General features: G+C 39.3%; 1 protein-coding gene across 4 annotated transcripts in view; it reads left to right on the forward strand.

Annotated features, from left to right (window-relative positions):
- LOC144679016 (F-actin-uncapping protein LRRC16A-like) overlaps positions 1 to 15,542 on the forward strand; it is a 431,407-nt gene that overhangs the window by 360,943 nt on the left and 54,922 nt on the right. The gene's annotated exons all lie outside the window — the stretch shown is intronic.

Here is a 15,542-nt window from a genome sequence, read left to right on the forward strand (position 1 = left end):
GAAAGTTGCCTATGAATTAAACATGTACATAGTTAATCTTAGTTTCATAGATCCTGCTGGTTAGGAGCTGCTGCTTGACTTTTTATATTGTACAAACAAGGCTCTGGTAACAGGAAACTCTTTCGAGTTATCAACAGTCACAGATTGCAACTCTTTCGAGTACAATCACAGTTCTTGGTTTCCGGGAGTGGGACATGAACCCACAACCCTCTGATTCAAAGGCGAGGGTGCTATGAACTGAGCCACAGCTGACACCTCCAAGACCAGCTGAGTTGTTGTAACTTTTAATTGATCTCTGCTGAATATTATTACACTAATCACTTAGCCTTCTACAATATTTATGTATATGTGAAATATGAATCATGTCTGTGTCCAAATGTTTCCGATATCTGGGACTAGATTTTCAATCTGGAGTCAGAAACCTAATTCCCAAATCATATTTGGGTCCTGACCCCACACCAGATCTTTGTGGCAGATGTGACGCTATTTTGAAATAGAAAGCCACTAATTAGGCTGCGGGCGTTCCTTCATTACTCTCCAGCCTATTAACAAGTTCTTCAAAGAACTTTACAGCCAATGATCAGAGGTGAGCGGGTTACTGGTGTGTCATTCCCCTGCCCTTCTCGCTTTGAGAAATAGCCACACATTCTGGAGGTGTTGGAAGACTGTCACACCACCTGGGAGCACTACTTTTAAAGTGCGCCTGCACCCAAGCTCATCTCCACGGGCATTTGAAAACGTAACCCTGAAACTTTGATCAGTGCATGTTTTCTAATACTGTGGCCAAGAGCTACTGTAGTCAGGAACTCAGGCACTAATTGCGTCCAAAATTGTACTAATTTTGGTGAGCTATTTTTAAAAAATTTTATTCCTTGATATATTTAAGAATGGTAACCAGGTGCAGTTTTATTAATTTTACTGAAACTGGTTAATCACAAAAAATATGTATTTTAATCAGAGCCCACCACTTTTGAGTAACCTGATTTTAAATATCTGAAAATGGCTTTAAAAAAACTATGAAGAGTCATTTACTAGTTACGTTGTTGCACCGTAGTCCGTTTCCAGTAAATAGTATTTAAAAACTTTAAAAAGATGCCCAAGAAAACGAAGCTTCAATTTAACAGCCTCTTCAAACAGGTACAATTAACCAAAAGTCACTAAAATAGTTTATTTGATCTAGTTATATCCAGTTTTGTGAGCGAAGCCTGCTTATAATATGATTATTTTTAGACTAGTTCAAAAGCTTCTAGGAACCCAGTTTGTGCTTGAAATCCCTCTATCTTTTGTGCTGGTTTAATTTTGAAAATGCCAGTGTGAAACTAAAGGCCTGTGTGCTTTAGATTGTAGCTAACTGTGGCTCAAATTTTAATGTCAGTTGGCTGATAAAATAGCCATTGCCTTGCTGATGGTATTGGGCTTCAAAAGAGACATTGTGAGTTTGTCCATCCATACTGAGTTTGCTTAATTGAGTTTGCAAAGTCAGAGAAAAGCTCATTCTTGGTGATGTAATTGCTTAGGCAATCCAGTTTTTTTTTTAGTAATTGCTGTCTGAAAGGAATTGCATACCTTTATGTATATGGTTCATCTACCTCTAATATACAAGAGTATTAAGCACTTTTAAGACAGTGAATGATTTGTGCAGTGTGAAATTTCCAGCACTGAAAAGAATTAGTATGAGAAAGAGCTCCCATAGTTTGATTACTGGCAGCCTGAAGCTAAAGAAAACGTGATGCTTGAGGCATCAGTGAGAAAAAAATTCCTTGATTTGTTACTACACCGTGTCTGCCTTCTCTTCGCTCTCCAACCCCAGAAAAGCTGATGATCCCAAGCAACTTAAATTTCCAGGCCATCGGAGAAATGGTGGACTTTTGGTTGGGGTGGGTGGTTGGGAGTGGGGAAGGCTACTAATGTATCAGTTACATAATTTGCATCAGAAACCCATGAAATGTCGGCACACCAAATTTTGACTGGTTATTGCCAAAATGACAATTGTTTGTGTACTGAACTTTCTCAAAAGAAACTCGATAAGATGTCCATTTCTAACGAGAATTAATATACCCAAAACAAGCTGAGTTTTTACTTTGCTGAATAGGTTTAAATTACTCTATTCTGATGATTAAATTCAGTATTCTTTTTGGAGTTACTGATGAGGAGATGGAATTTATGCTTTAGTGTTAGAATATTTTAAAATATTTCTCTCTTTGCCCCTGAAAAGATTTGCATGTAACACACATTCATCACACTTTCATCTGATTGGATTAATTTTTGGGTTCATAAGGTAGCAATAGCAACTGAACTGACAGCAAACCTACCAATGACCAAGTAGCATTTTTTTTTTTTTTGAAGAGTCATTCTTCTTCTCCAGGTAGCATCCTCGATTATTTGAAGATCGGCGAAACACAGCCTATGCAATGATTTTACTATGGGGCAGGGCAAGGACGCAGGCCCAAGTCTACCTCAGCAGAACGGAGGTCAAACCCTGCGCTGCTGGTGTTATTCCTGAATGCCACACACTGACCGCCTAGCTAACTGCACCCCCACAAAGAATAATTACCCTTCCTGATTTAGAGGGAGGGGAAGATGGTGTGACCAGGGATTTACCTGCCAATATAGAAGGAAATTTCCCTGGGAACCGCAGTGGTTTCTAATTGATTACAGGATGCCCTATTAACAACCGTTAAGATCTGTGAATTTAAGGGATAGGGCAAATTACAATATTCCATTAGCAGAATAATGCACTGTCTATACATTGTTATCTTAATTAAGTCATGTATCAATTGTGACTGATGCCATGCAGAATCTGCTTAGTTTTTAATAAAGCTATTACAAGCAACAACAATTTTGACAGGAATAAGCAAATTAAAGAGTTTGTGTGTTCAGTTGTGAATACTAAAGAGCCAGATTCTAATTTGGAAATTCTTGAGGAGGGGGCCTTAAAAGGTTCTTTCCTTGACAACATGTAAGAATACAGTTCTTAGGCAATATAAAACATTGGTATGCCTACACCTGGCTTAACCTGTCCAGTTCTGATCTTCACATGCGATGAGGATATGGTGAAAAGCAAGACAACTACAATTATGCCAACTCTGTGAGAGCTTAGTTATGAGAATAGGCTCCATAAATTATTTATGTAGAAAAATACAGGCTTGGAGGCAATATGGGCCAAGTTTTTAAGTTTATGGAATTAGATAGTCAGGTTAGCTGTTTGAAATGCATACTGGTGGTAGGACTAGAAGCCATGCCAGTAAAATACACAGGCAGAGTTAGGTGCCTGGAAGGAATTGTTACCTTCTAGAAGGAATTTATGAGTTGCAGGGAATATGAGATCACCACTGCCCTTTAAAAAGAAACTTGACTTAGTGTAGACATACCAGTGTTTTATATTGCCTAAAGAGAACTTATGTCTTATTTCTTATGTTCTTATGTTGACAAGTTCCTTGAAGAAGAGGGCATTTTCAGTCACATGGGATAACCAAACAACAAGATTAATGCATTCTTGATATTTATCTCAGGGGAGCTGAAATGCAAAGGAACGAAAGTAATGCTTCAGTCACATAGAGTCTTGGTCAGACCCTACTTAGTACTATGTTCAGTTTTGGGCACCACACCTCAAGTAGGACATTCACATTGGAGGGGATGCAACATAAATTCATCAGAATGATATCAGGGCTTAGTGGGTTAACCCAAGGATTACCATGGACCAATAACTTAACTGACCTAGCCATATAAATACTGTGGCTACAAGAGCAGGTCAGGGACTGGGACTTCCCAAAGCCTGTCCACCATCTACAAGGCACAAGTTAGGAGTGTGATGGGACACTTTTCACTTGCCTGGATGAGTACGGCTCCAACAACATTCCAGAAGCTAGACACAATCCAGAACAAAGCAGCCTGCTTGGTTGGCTTCCCACCCACTATCTTAAATATTCACTTATCCAACACCGACGCACAGTAACAGCAGTGTGAACCATCTACAAGATGCGCTGCAGCAACTCACCAAGCCTTCTCCAACAGCACCTTCCAAACCCAAGACCTCTGCCACCTAGAAAGATAAGGTCAGCACATGCATGGGAACACCACGACCTGCAAGGTCCCCTCCAAGCTATAGCAATTCCTGAGTTGGAACCATATCACTATTCCTTAACTGTCACTGGGCCAAAATCCTGGAACTCCCTTCCTAACAACACTGTAGGTGTACCTACACCAGATGAACTCAATGGTTCAAGAAGGAGGTTCACCACTGCCTTCTCCAGGGCATTTTGGGATGAGTAACAAATGCTGGCCTTGTCAGTGGTCACATCCCATGAAAAGAGCACGTATTGCATGAAACATAGAAAATTGAGACATGATCTAATTGAGGTGTTTAAAATATTGAAAAGATTCAAAAGGGTAGGTATGGGGAAAAAATTTCCTCCGCTGGAGGAATCAAGAGCAAGGGGGTACTTCCTTAAAATTAGCGTTGGGGCATTCAGGAGTGAAATTGCGAAACGTTTTTTCAGCAAAGCTGAATGACCTACTTCTGTTCCCAATATTCCTACGATCCTACTAGTTAGCTCAGGTTGTTACGAACCATAAGCAGCAGAGTTTTCCAGGAACTTAACTTTGGGGTTAGAATAGGATTTTCTTGAATTGCCTAGACTTTTTCCACATCTCCACCAGGAGAACATATTGCTAAGGGGGTGGACAGATGGTGGTGTCATTGTTGTACCATATGTAACTGGGCGGCTTCTTTTTCTTTTCATGTTTTCACCTGGACAGATTCTTAAACTGATATCCTCTCATTTGAAACTTCAAGGGGTGGGCTACAAATGTTGTGCTCTGTGGTTGGAAGCTTTTTAATACACTTTGAAATGTGTTCTCTGCATTATTCTCCTAACCTCCATTTTCATGCTATTAATTTATGGAGGTAGGTTTCTGGTTTCAGTCAATACATTCAGGCACACTGCTTCGTCATTTGCTACATGTATTTCCAATGGTATTGATTTAGGTAATGCTGAATTAATTATAGTGATATATATCATTGTTTCCATTTTTAATAATGGAGCTTGGTCATTTGGGAATGACTTGTTTTAGCTGCTGTCAGACATAACATTGTATGAAGTGGTCCATCACTCAGGATGTTTACAGTGCATTAAGCTACTGCTCACTTAAAAGTATAATCTCCTCTTGCAGTTAACAAATGCAACATCAATCATAATGCCATCAAACTGATCAAGTAAAATATGACTGGTTTTCCATAAACAGTTTAAAAGCATTACAGATTAAATGAATGTAATAGTTGTGATGTTAATGAAAAGTGCATGTAATAACAAGAAACCATCTTGGCTACACATTCCTGACTATTCTTGAGCTGTATTAGTTTAAATTGATCCAGGCCTTTTGGGCACTTCATTTGTTACAAGTTCCATGATAGGAATGTTTTGTTCTGTAGAAATATTTTTTCAATGGTGCAGCACTATGCCATACAAATTAGGATGATTCCAGGTTCGATCCCTGGACAGTACTGAGTTAGCTGATGTCGAACACAGTTGTAGTATGGTAATTGCAAATTATCTCAGGGTCCCTGGGCTGTGGAGGAAAAACACAAGCTAATCTTCTCCTCCTGATTGCCTTCCAGTTGCCATGTTAGTAGTGCTTGTACACAGATGCCAGATGGGTACAGGGCTGGCCTTGGTTGTGTGATGCCTGAGCCTGCAGATGATCACTGCCTTCTAGTATACTCATCTCAAATTAGTTTCAATTCTGTAATTTTTAAATGTGTGGTAACTAAAACAGTTTTTATGTTTAATTAAACACATTGTTCAATGGTGATGTAAAGTTTAAAAAATTTAATATTTTTCACATCTCTTGGACTGGTTAGTAATAGCATAATATTTTATTACTGCCAATTGTAAACCTTATATGGTATATTTATCTAATCCCAAAGTTAGATTAAGGATATTAAGCCATTAACTTCTTTATTCATTCGTGGGATGTGAGCATCTCTGCCAAGGCAAGTATTTAATTCCCTTCCCCCTGTTACCCTGAGGTGAGCCACCTTCTTGAACCACTGCAGTGCATGTGGCGTAGGTACACCCAAAGTGCTGTTAGGAAGGGAGTTCCAGGAATTTGACCCAACTGGAGGAATGACAATATAGTTCCAAGTCAGGAGGGGGTGTGGCTTGGAAGGGAACTTGCTGGTGATGGTGTTCCCATGCATCTGGCTGCCCTTGTTCTTCTAGGTGGTAGAGATCACAGGTTTGGAAGATGCTGTCGAAGGAACCTTACAGAGATGCTGCAGTTCATCATATAGATAGTACACACTGCTGCCACTGTCCTCCGGTGGTGGAGTGAGTGAATGCTTAAGGTGGTGTATGGAGTGTCAAACAAGTGTGCTACTTTGTCCTGGATGGTGTCGAGCTTCTTGAGTATTGTTGGAGCTGCACTCATCCAGGCAAGTGGAGAATATTCCATCACATTCCTGTCATGTGCTTTGTAGGTGTTAGACAAGGTTCGGGGAATCAGGAAGTGAATTGCTTGCAGAATTTCCACCCTCTGACCTACTTAGCGTTATGGCTAAGTTCCTGAAAAGCGTCATCTGACTTTCCCATTGCAACCTATGTAAAAGCTGTAGGACCTTTCCCATTGGAAGGAAGCATTAAAACATTATACCTTGTAAGTTTAAATACTATACATTGCTAAATTACTATATTCATAGATGAAATAACTTTTTACAATAAAATGAAAATAAAAGAAATATGCTAACTCTTTCTACTTACCTCCCACTCGATGTCTCTCCCACTGGCCATCTCTTCCTTTCCTCGCCTCTCCCGCTCACCGTTTCTCCTGCTCCCTGATTCTCTAGCTCGCTGCCAATTGTGCTCCTTAACCTACCCGCTGGCTGACCCTCCTGCTCCCCGATCCACCTGGTCACTGCCGACCGTCCCACTGGCCACCTCTCCCACTTGCCAACCCTCCTGCAAGTTGACACTTCCACTGGCTGACCCTCCCGCTTGCTGCTTCCCTCTCCCGGGCCCGCTCTGTGAGCAAGAGCCTGGGAGATGAACAGTGAGAGGCAGGAAGCAACCTATGGAATGAGAAAAGCTTTGAGTTGCAGAGCCCCAGCGGTAAGCCATGAGCATGAGGGTCAAGGAGTGGGAATTGGCAGTGATCAAGTCACTCTACCCCAATTCACATCTGGTGCAAAACGACTTTAATGCAAATCCATAATGCTAAATGCAAAAACTGGCCCCATTAAAAACTGGACAGAAATCAAAACAACTTAAAACAAGCGACTTAAAGTGAGGACTTACTCTATATGGCTGGTGCAATTAAGCTTCTAATCAATGCTAACCCTCAGGATGTTGCTAGTGGAGTATCAGCGATGATAATGCTGTTTAAAGTCAAGGCGGGATGGTTGGATTCTCTATTGTTGCCTGGCACTTGTGTGGCACAAATGTTACTTGTTACTTATCAGCCCAAATCTGATTGTCGCCCAGGTCTTGCTGCATGCGAGCACAGACTGCTTCAGTATGTGAAAAGTTGTGAATGGTATCAAAAACTGCAATTGCTAGCATGTATCCCCACTTCTAGCCTTATGTTGGAGGAAAGATCATTGATGAAGTATCTGAAGATGGTTGGGACTGGGACAGTACCCTAAGGAACTCCTGCAATGATAAACTGTTTTGGTTGTTTTAAAAGCTATTATTTTCATACGCTTGCATACATTTTGGTTCAGTCATACATTTTGTACAATAATAATGGGGATAAAGAGCCAATAGAACTGTTAAATTGAGTAACTGTATAGCGTGCTTATAACAAAATAGCTCTGGGGTTAAGGTGGAGAAATCTGAATTTCAGCATAATGCTTAGCTGCAGCAAAAATGGCAAATAAGTGAATGTTGTGCACTGAGATATGATACAAATCAAAAGAGATTGTAAGGTCTCAATAGAATGTATTGGTCAAACCCCATACAAAGTACCATGACTAGTTCTAATAATATTATAATGAGAATATTGCTAGTCAAAGGGTATAGAGGCAATAATTATGGGCATTAGGGTTTAAGTTGAGGAGTCATTCAGGTGTTTGGCCTTTTTTTTTGAAGATGAGACTTCAAGCTGACCTAATTGAAATTTCCAAGATTATAAAAGGGCAATAATGACCAAATTGATCCAGAGAAATCTTTTACCATGATTAAGCATTCAAATATCATGCAGTAATAGCTGGTAGTTAGAAGCAAGAAGGGAAATCAAGCAGAACTTTCTCACCCAAGGAATAGGTTTGTACAGTAAAAACAAATGAAGATCATCAAAGCAGATGCTTAAAATATGTTGCAGCTAATTGGTAGCCTTTCCAAAGAAAATGTTACAATACCGTAGTGCCCAGTAACTTTTATGAAGAAATTTTAAAATCAGTGACCAACGATCATGTTACAAGATTTCAGGCTTTACAACTTTTACTGCAACAAACAAACTAAAAGTGACATTGACTAAACACTTTTGTTAGGCGACTTATACTTTAAACTGCAGAACTTTCCCCTTTTTCTTGTAAGACAACTGAAAATCCCACTCTGCGGTTAAACTTTACACTATCCCTTAAGTAGACATTCAATTCTCATGGAGCCAGTCCAAAGTGATTCATAGCTCCTGAGCGGTTACTTCATTCTTTTCCTTTTGCAGCCTGGCAACTTTTAATACCTGAACTGTCTTTCAAGGTGCGGGTTTTCCAGGTGATTCTCCTCCTAGCTCAAGCTGGACACATCTTTCTGCCTCATTTTGAATCCTCGTGAATTTGGTCTTTTCAATCTGATCACAAGCTGTCACCTGCATTCTTGCCACCACTGCCTGCTTCCTTTCTCTCTCTCCCTCTCGCTCTCTCTCAGACCCTGGCAGATTGACCCGTCTCTGAAATTCAGTGATATCTTCTAGGAAAACCTCGTAAGCAGCTCCTACAATGTTTTCCTATGCACCCTTCCCTTCAAATCCCATCTCCAGGGCAACATGAATCCATGAGCCTTGTATCCAGGTAAAAATGCTGATTAGCTATCCCTTAGACCCCAATTCTATTCTATCTTGGAATTAAATAGCAAGTTTAAAGTATGACCTTTTGTAACCTGACATTCATTGGCACTTTGGAAACCGACAGTCTATCCACTGTCAGCAAAGATGCTTCTGCCATTGTCTACAAGTGTGCGCACCTTGCACCTGCTTCCCAAGAAAACAACCTTTAATTTTGAACAATCAAACCACCCATGTTTGCTGTTAGCAGAATTCAGAACAGATCACATGACCCCTTCATTCCTCTTATTTTACGCCAACAGAAAGACTGTACCAAAACATAACTATCTTATAAAACCTCACATTTATAACAGAAGTAGGGATTCAGGGATATGGTGAGAAGAAGGTTGATTAAGATTGACCTATGGAAAAGGGACAGTCTTGCTGGCTTAATGGTCTTCCCCTGCTTGCACGCTAGTTAAAGAAACATACACTGATACAATGTGCCTGTTGGTATAATTGTGTACATGGTAGTGTTGCATTTTTCATAACCTAAATGCCCGCGGTGATGATTATTTTAAGAACAAATTTGCCACGAATAGTAAACCCAGACAAACTTCCCATTCAGGCAAGTCTTTTTATGGGTAGAATTGAACTACAGAAATGATTATGGATCCAGGGCCTGATTGCCTACTTATTACCAATAATCTTGAAGTTTTAAAAGCTAAATAACTAACACAATGAAATGCATTGTTGCATATCTGAAAAGGTTCTTGGAATGACGTGCTTTAGTTGTGAAGATGAATTATGCAATGATTGAAAACTGATAGTGATTTTGTGATATACTAGGCAAATATAGTGACATTTACTGTGCAAAATTTGCAAAGTGAATTGTGCCTAAAGGCAGCAGAGCAATTCAAAACATTGCAGTGCACATTCAATAATATTGTAACATTGGGCTAAATCTTGCTGGACATCTAGTGATGTGCACCATTGGTAGACATGTTCCTGCACCCTTCAGATCAAATGTGATCTGCTAGAAGTGCAAGTTGATAATGGCACAGTGAGAGCAATGGGCCATCTGAGACCTTGGAGAGTGATGGAACCAACAGTGTGCCCCCCTTAATCAATGACATGTATGGATTGAGAAACAAGAATGACAAATAAGATTGCATGAATCAGAGTCAAATCAGCTACAGAAAGAGAAATAGAGAGAAAGATTGGATTAAGCGACTGAGATTGTCCAAAAGCAAAAGAATGAAAGAGACACAAAAAATTTTAAATCTTTAAGAAGAATTTACTACATGAAGGAACGAGGTAACATCTTAAACTGTTCAAGATTTTAGCCACAGAGGTTTATTGACTTTGCAATAACAATTATCTTGTTGTTAAAAGGAAACTTCTGCTATTAAGTATGAGCCCTAACTTTCTATGGCAAGTTGAATGGGCAACTTATGTGAAAGTTAGCAAGTTCTTTAAAAATATCTCAGAGGTGGAGGGTAAGCTGCAGTTTGTTTGAGGCAAATGACAGAGCATGCAAACTGAAATGCATTTCCTTTTGATTTGAATAATATTATTCACTTCTGCAACTTGGAAAATTTAATTCTTATAATACTCAATTCAGAATCCTGAGACAATTGACAAGGCAAATTGATGGTTTTTTACTGGTTTTAAGCTTAAACTATTTGGAATTTGTTTTGGAAAGTATGAGAGGCAGTAGGATACTTGAAAGTATGTGCTTGTCACTTGCTTTAAATCAGACTGCAGAAGTTATTTGCTATCTTTAGTCCAAATTAGAAACTACTTATTTTGAATTGAAAATCAATTCACCTTTTCAGATTATCTTGACATTTTAATGGATGTTACTTCTTTTAAGTGCAACATCTAATTTATCTGCCATGGGTGAAAGAGGAATAAAGGTTCTCCAATAGGGAATACAATTTCCATATGTTAATATCTACAATGTAATGTCAACGTGAGATTGTTTCACTTAACACCAGTGCTGCAGTTATGGTGGAAATGTAGCCTAAAAACAGCATCGAGGTTCAGTCTAACAACGCAGAATGAGACCCCGTAATGTAGTGGTACAGGGGAGGCAGTGAGATTAGACGTAAGTGTCACTCTGCTTTGCTTCGGAGTAAGTGTGAGCCTTGCTAACTGCTTTGTATTAGAGAAGTTTAGTGTCTAATGTAAAGCCAAAAACAACCTTGGAATAATGCTGGACATGTAATGTGACTGGACAATAAGATCTACTTAGCCATTGCAAGGATCGTTTATTTAAATGAAATGCATATGGAATTTAGAGAAGCATTTGATAAAGTAGCACATGTTAGGCTTGTGAGCAGAATTGAAGCCCAAGGGATAAAGCAAGGATGCAAAATTGGCTGAGAGAGAGCCATCCACCATAACTCTTTTTTCTGTTTTATGGAAAGGAAGGAGGTATGCAGTGAAGCTCCCTATAGTTTAGTACTGGGATCACTGCTATTTTTGATATGCATTAATAACTTGGGATACAGGGTGAAATCTTAAATTTGCAGATGACACAAAGAGTGAGGAAAAGTAGTAATAAATCAAGAGGGCATATGAATATAGAAGCAGGAGTAGGCCATTCGGCCCTTCAAGCCTGCCCTGCCATTCAACAAGGTCATGACTGATCTGGTTGCAGTCTCAACTACACCTTCCTGTCTGTCTTCCATAACCTTACTAGCAAAAATCTATTTAACTTGGCCTTGAATAAATTCAAAGGCCCAGCCCCCACTGCTCTCTGGGGAAGAGAATTCCACAGTCTAATGACTCAGAGAAATAAAATTTCCCTCATCTCCATCTTAAAAGGGAGACCTCTTATTCTTGAACTGTGTCCCCTAGTTCTAGTCTACCCCACAAGAGAAAACATCCTCCTGGTATCCACCCTATCAAGTCCCCTCAGGATCTTGTATGTTTCAACAAGATCACCTCTCGTTCTTCCAAAATCCGATGGGTATAGGCCCAACCTGTTCAATCTTTAAGATAAGCACTTCATCCCATGGATGAGTCAAGTGAGCCTTCTGTTAACTGCTTCCGACACAATTATATCTATTTTTTCAAATAAGGAGACCAAAATTGTATACAGAACTTCAGAGGCCCTGTACCATTGCAGTAAGACTCCCCTACTTTTGTATTCCATTCCCCTTGCAATAAACACCAACATTCCATTTGACTTCTTAATTACTTGCTGTACCTGCATACTAACTTTTTGTGATTCATGTACCCAGATTCCTCTCTACATTTGTGGATAAACTTCCTTTTGACAACTTTCTTTCCTACCTATCTTGCTGTCATTGGCAAATTTAGCTACCATACATACGGTCCTTTCATCCAAGTAATTGATATAGATTCTAAATAGTTGAGGCCCCAACACTGATCCCTGTGGCACTCCACAAGATACAGCTCCCCAACCTGAAAAAGACCCATTTATCCCTACTATGTTTCCTATTAGTTAACCAATCCTCTACCAATGCTACTATGTTATTTCCCCTTACCATGAGCTCTTATTTTTGTGCAGTAACATTTGATGTGGCATCTTGTCAAATGCCTTCTGGAAACCTAGGTACAGCAGATCTACAGGTTTCCCTTTATCTGCGTTACTTGTTACTTCTTCAAAGAACTCTAATAAATTAGTCAAACATGAGTTCTCCTTCACAAAACCACTCTGCCTGATCCCATTATGATTTTCTAATTATCCTACTATAACCTCCTTAATAATAGATCCTAGCAATTTCCCTATGGCAGATATTAGGCCTACAGGCCAATGGTTTCCTGTTTGTTTTCTGTCTGTCCCCTTTTTTAAACAAAGATGCTAACATTTGTTGTTCTCCAATCTGCTGGGACCCTTCCAGAATCCAAGGAACTCTGGAAGATCATAACAAATGCCTCTACTATCTCCTCAGGCACTTCTTTTATGACCCTAGGATGCAACCCAACTGACCCTGGGGACTTGTCAGCCTTTAGATCTAATAGTTTTTCCAGCACCTCTTTACTGATGATGGTGATTGTTTTAAGTTCCCCCTCCCTTTCACTCTTGATTTTCAAGTGTCATTTGGAAGTTTTCTAAGACTTCTACACAAAAGACCAGTTCAATGCCTCTGCCATTTCATTGTTTTTCCATTTGTCAATTCCTCAGACTCACTCTCTAAAGGACCAACATTAGCTTTAGCTACTCTTTTCCTATTTAAATACTTGCAGTAACTCTTACTATCTGTTTTTGTATTACTAACTTTCTTTCATACCCTACTTTCTCCCTCCTTCCATTCTCCGCTGGTTCTTAAAATCTGACCAACCTTCTGACAGACCACTAATTGGCACAGAATTGCACAGGGATTCTTACAACTTGATACAATCCTTAGCTTTCTAATTTAGCCACGGCTGATGCATCCTTCTCAAAGAGTCTTTCTTTCTTACTGGAATAAATCTTTGCTGAGAGCTATTAAATACCTCCTTTTAAAGTCTGCTACTGCATCTTTACTGTCCTACTTTTAAACTAGTTTCTCAGTTCACTTTAGCTAGCTCTGCCTTCATATCCTTATAATTACCTTTATTCAGGCTTAAAACACTAGTCATAGACCCACATTTCTCCCCTTCAAACTGAACACAAAATTCTATCATGTTTTGATCACTGTCACCTATATGCTCCTTTACCACGAGGTTATTGATTAATGTAGTCTCATTGCTCATTATCAGGTCTAGAATAACCTGCTCCCTGGTTGGTTCTAGAACGCAATGCTTGAAGAAATTGTCCTGAATACACTATGAACTCCTTTTCAAGGCTGCATTTGCCAATCTGATTCTCCCAATCTACATGTAGATTATAGTCGCCCATGATTATTGTGGTACCTTTCTTACACGTCCCATTTATTTCTTCCTGTATATTCTGTCCTACAGTGTAACTACTGTGAGGGAGCCTATAAACTACTCCCACAAGTGACCTCTTACCTTTCCTATTTGTTAATTCTACCCAAACGGATTCTGCATCTTGTTCTTTTGAGCTAAGATCATCTCTCACTACTGTACTAAAGACATCTTTAATTAACAGGGCTAACCCCCAACACCTTTACTTGGCTACCTGTCTTTCAAAATGTCAAATATCCTTCGATATTCGCATCCCAGCATTGGTCACCTTGCAATCGTGTCCCTGTAATGGCTATCAGGTCATATATGTTTATTTCTATCTGTGCTAACAATTCACCCATTTTGTTATGAATGCCGCATGCATTTCAATACATAGCCTTTAGCTGTCTTTTTGCCATTTTTGCAATCTCTGGCCTTAGCTGCTGTCCCTTCCTGGTTATCACTACCTAAATCGATACCCTGCTCTATAACTTCATTGTTTCCCTTTGATTTAGTACATTTCCTCTCACATGACCCCTTCTCCCCACTATTTAGTTTGAAACCTTCTAGAAAGACTGGTGGAATGGGCAGACACATTGCAGATGAAATGTGGGAGGTGACATATTTGGCAAGAAGAATGAGGAAAGACAATAGAAGCTAAGTGATACAATTTTAAAAGGGGCACATGAAGAGGTAGACCTGCTTGTGCACAAATTTTTGACGGTGGCAAGACAGGTTAACAAAGCAGTTAGTAAAGTTGTCGGATCCTGGGCTTTATAAATAGATGAATAGAATACAAAAATCAGGAACTTATGCTAAACCTATGTAAAATACCAGTTCCAGCAGCACTTGGAGTGTGTTGAATTCCAAGGACCATGCTTTAGGAATGACAAGGAGAGAGTACAAACTATATTTACTGAAATTGTTCCAGGTATGAGAGATTACAGTTACATGGATAGACTGGAGAAACTGTGGTTGATCTCCTTAAGACTAAGAGATAACATATTTGACAGGTTTTTTTTTTAAATCATGAAGGGTTTAAATAAAACCCAAAAAAATTATTTCAGATGATTGAAGGGTAAAAAACCAGGGCACAGATTTAAAGTGATTGGCAAAAGAATCTGAGGCAACACAAGGAAAAACCTTTTTTAGGTAACAAGTGGTTAGGATTTGAAATGCATTGCCTGATGGGGTGGTAGAACAGGTTCAATAACGATCAAAAAGGAAATGGATACATACTTGAAGGAGAAAGACTTGCAAGGATATCGGGTAAGAGCGGGAAAATAAGACTAACCAGATGGCTGTTCAAAAGAGCTGGTGCATTCTTAATTGATCAAGTGACCACCTGTGTTGAGAAATACTTTGATACTATGATTTTATGATCTACCCCTCTCGAGTTCTTTGGATTCTTTGACGATAGGTGAAAAGTATATGGGTAAACTTCAGTCTTAACGACAGAGGCAAGATTATTTCCGGAAAAATATGTGTTATTAGCAGTAGGCATTATAATCTGACCTGTAAATGATTTGCATTTGTACTATTCTAATTTTATAAGTAATGCATCATATTATACAAGTGATAGCTGCAATGATAAGTTAAAAAGATAAAGTACACTGGGACCCTGTTATAATATGTTCCACAGGGTCCATGCCTCAAGACCCTGTTAAGGTTACACCACTTTATTTCATTACTGGTATCCAATG

The sequence above is a fragment of the Cetorhinus maximus genome, chromosome 3 (genome assembly GCF_964194155.1).
Source record: "Cetorhinus maximus chromosome 3, sCetMax3.hap1.1, whole genome shotgun sequence".
Taxonomy (NCBI): Eukaryota; Metazoa; Chordata; class Chondrichthyes; order Lamniformes; family Cetorhinidae; genus Cetorhinus; species Cetorhinus maximus.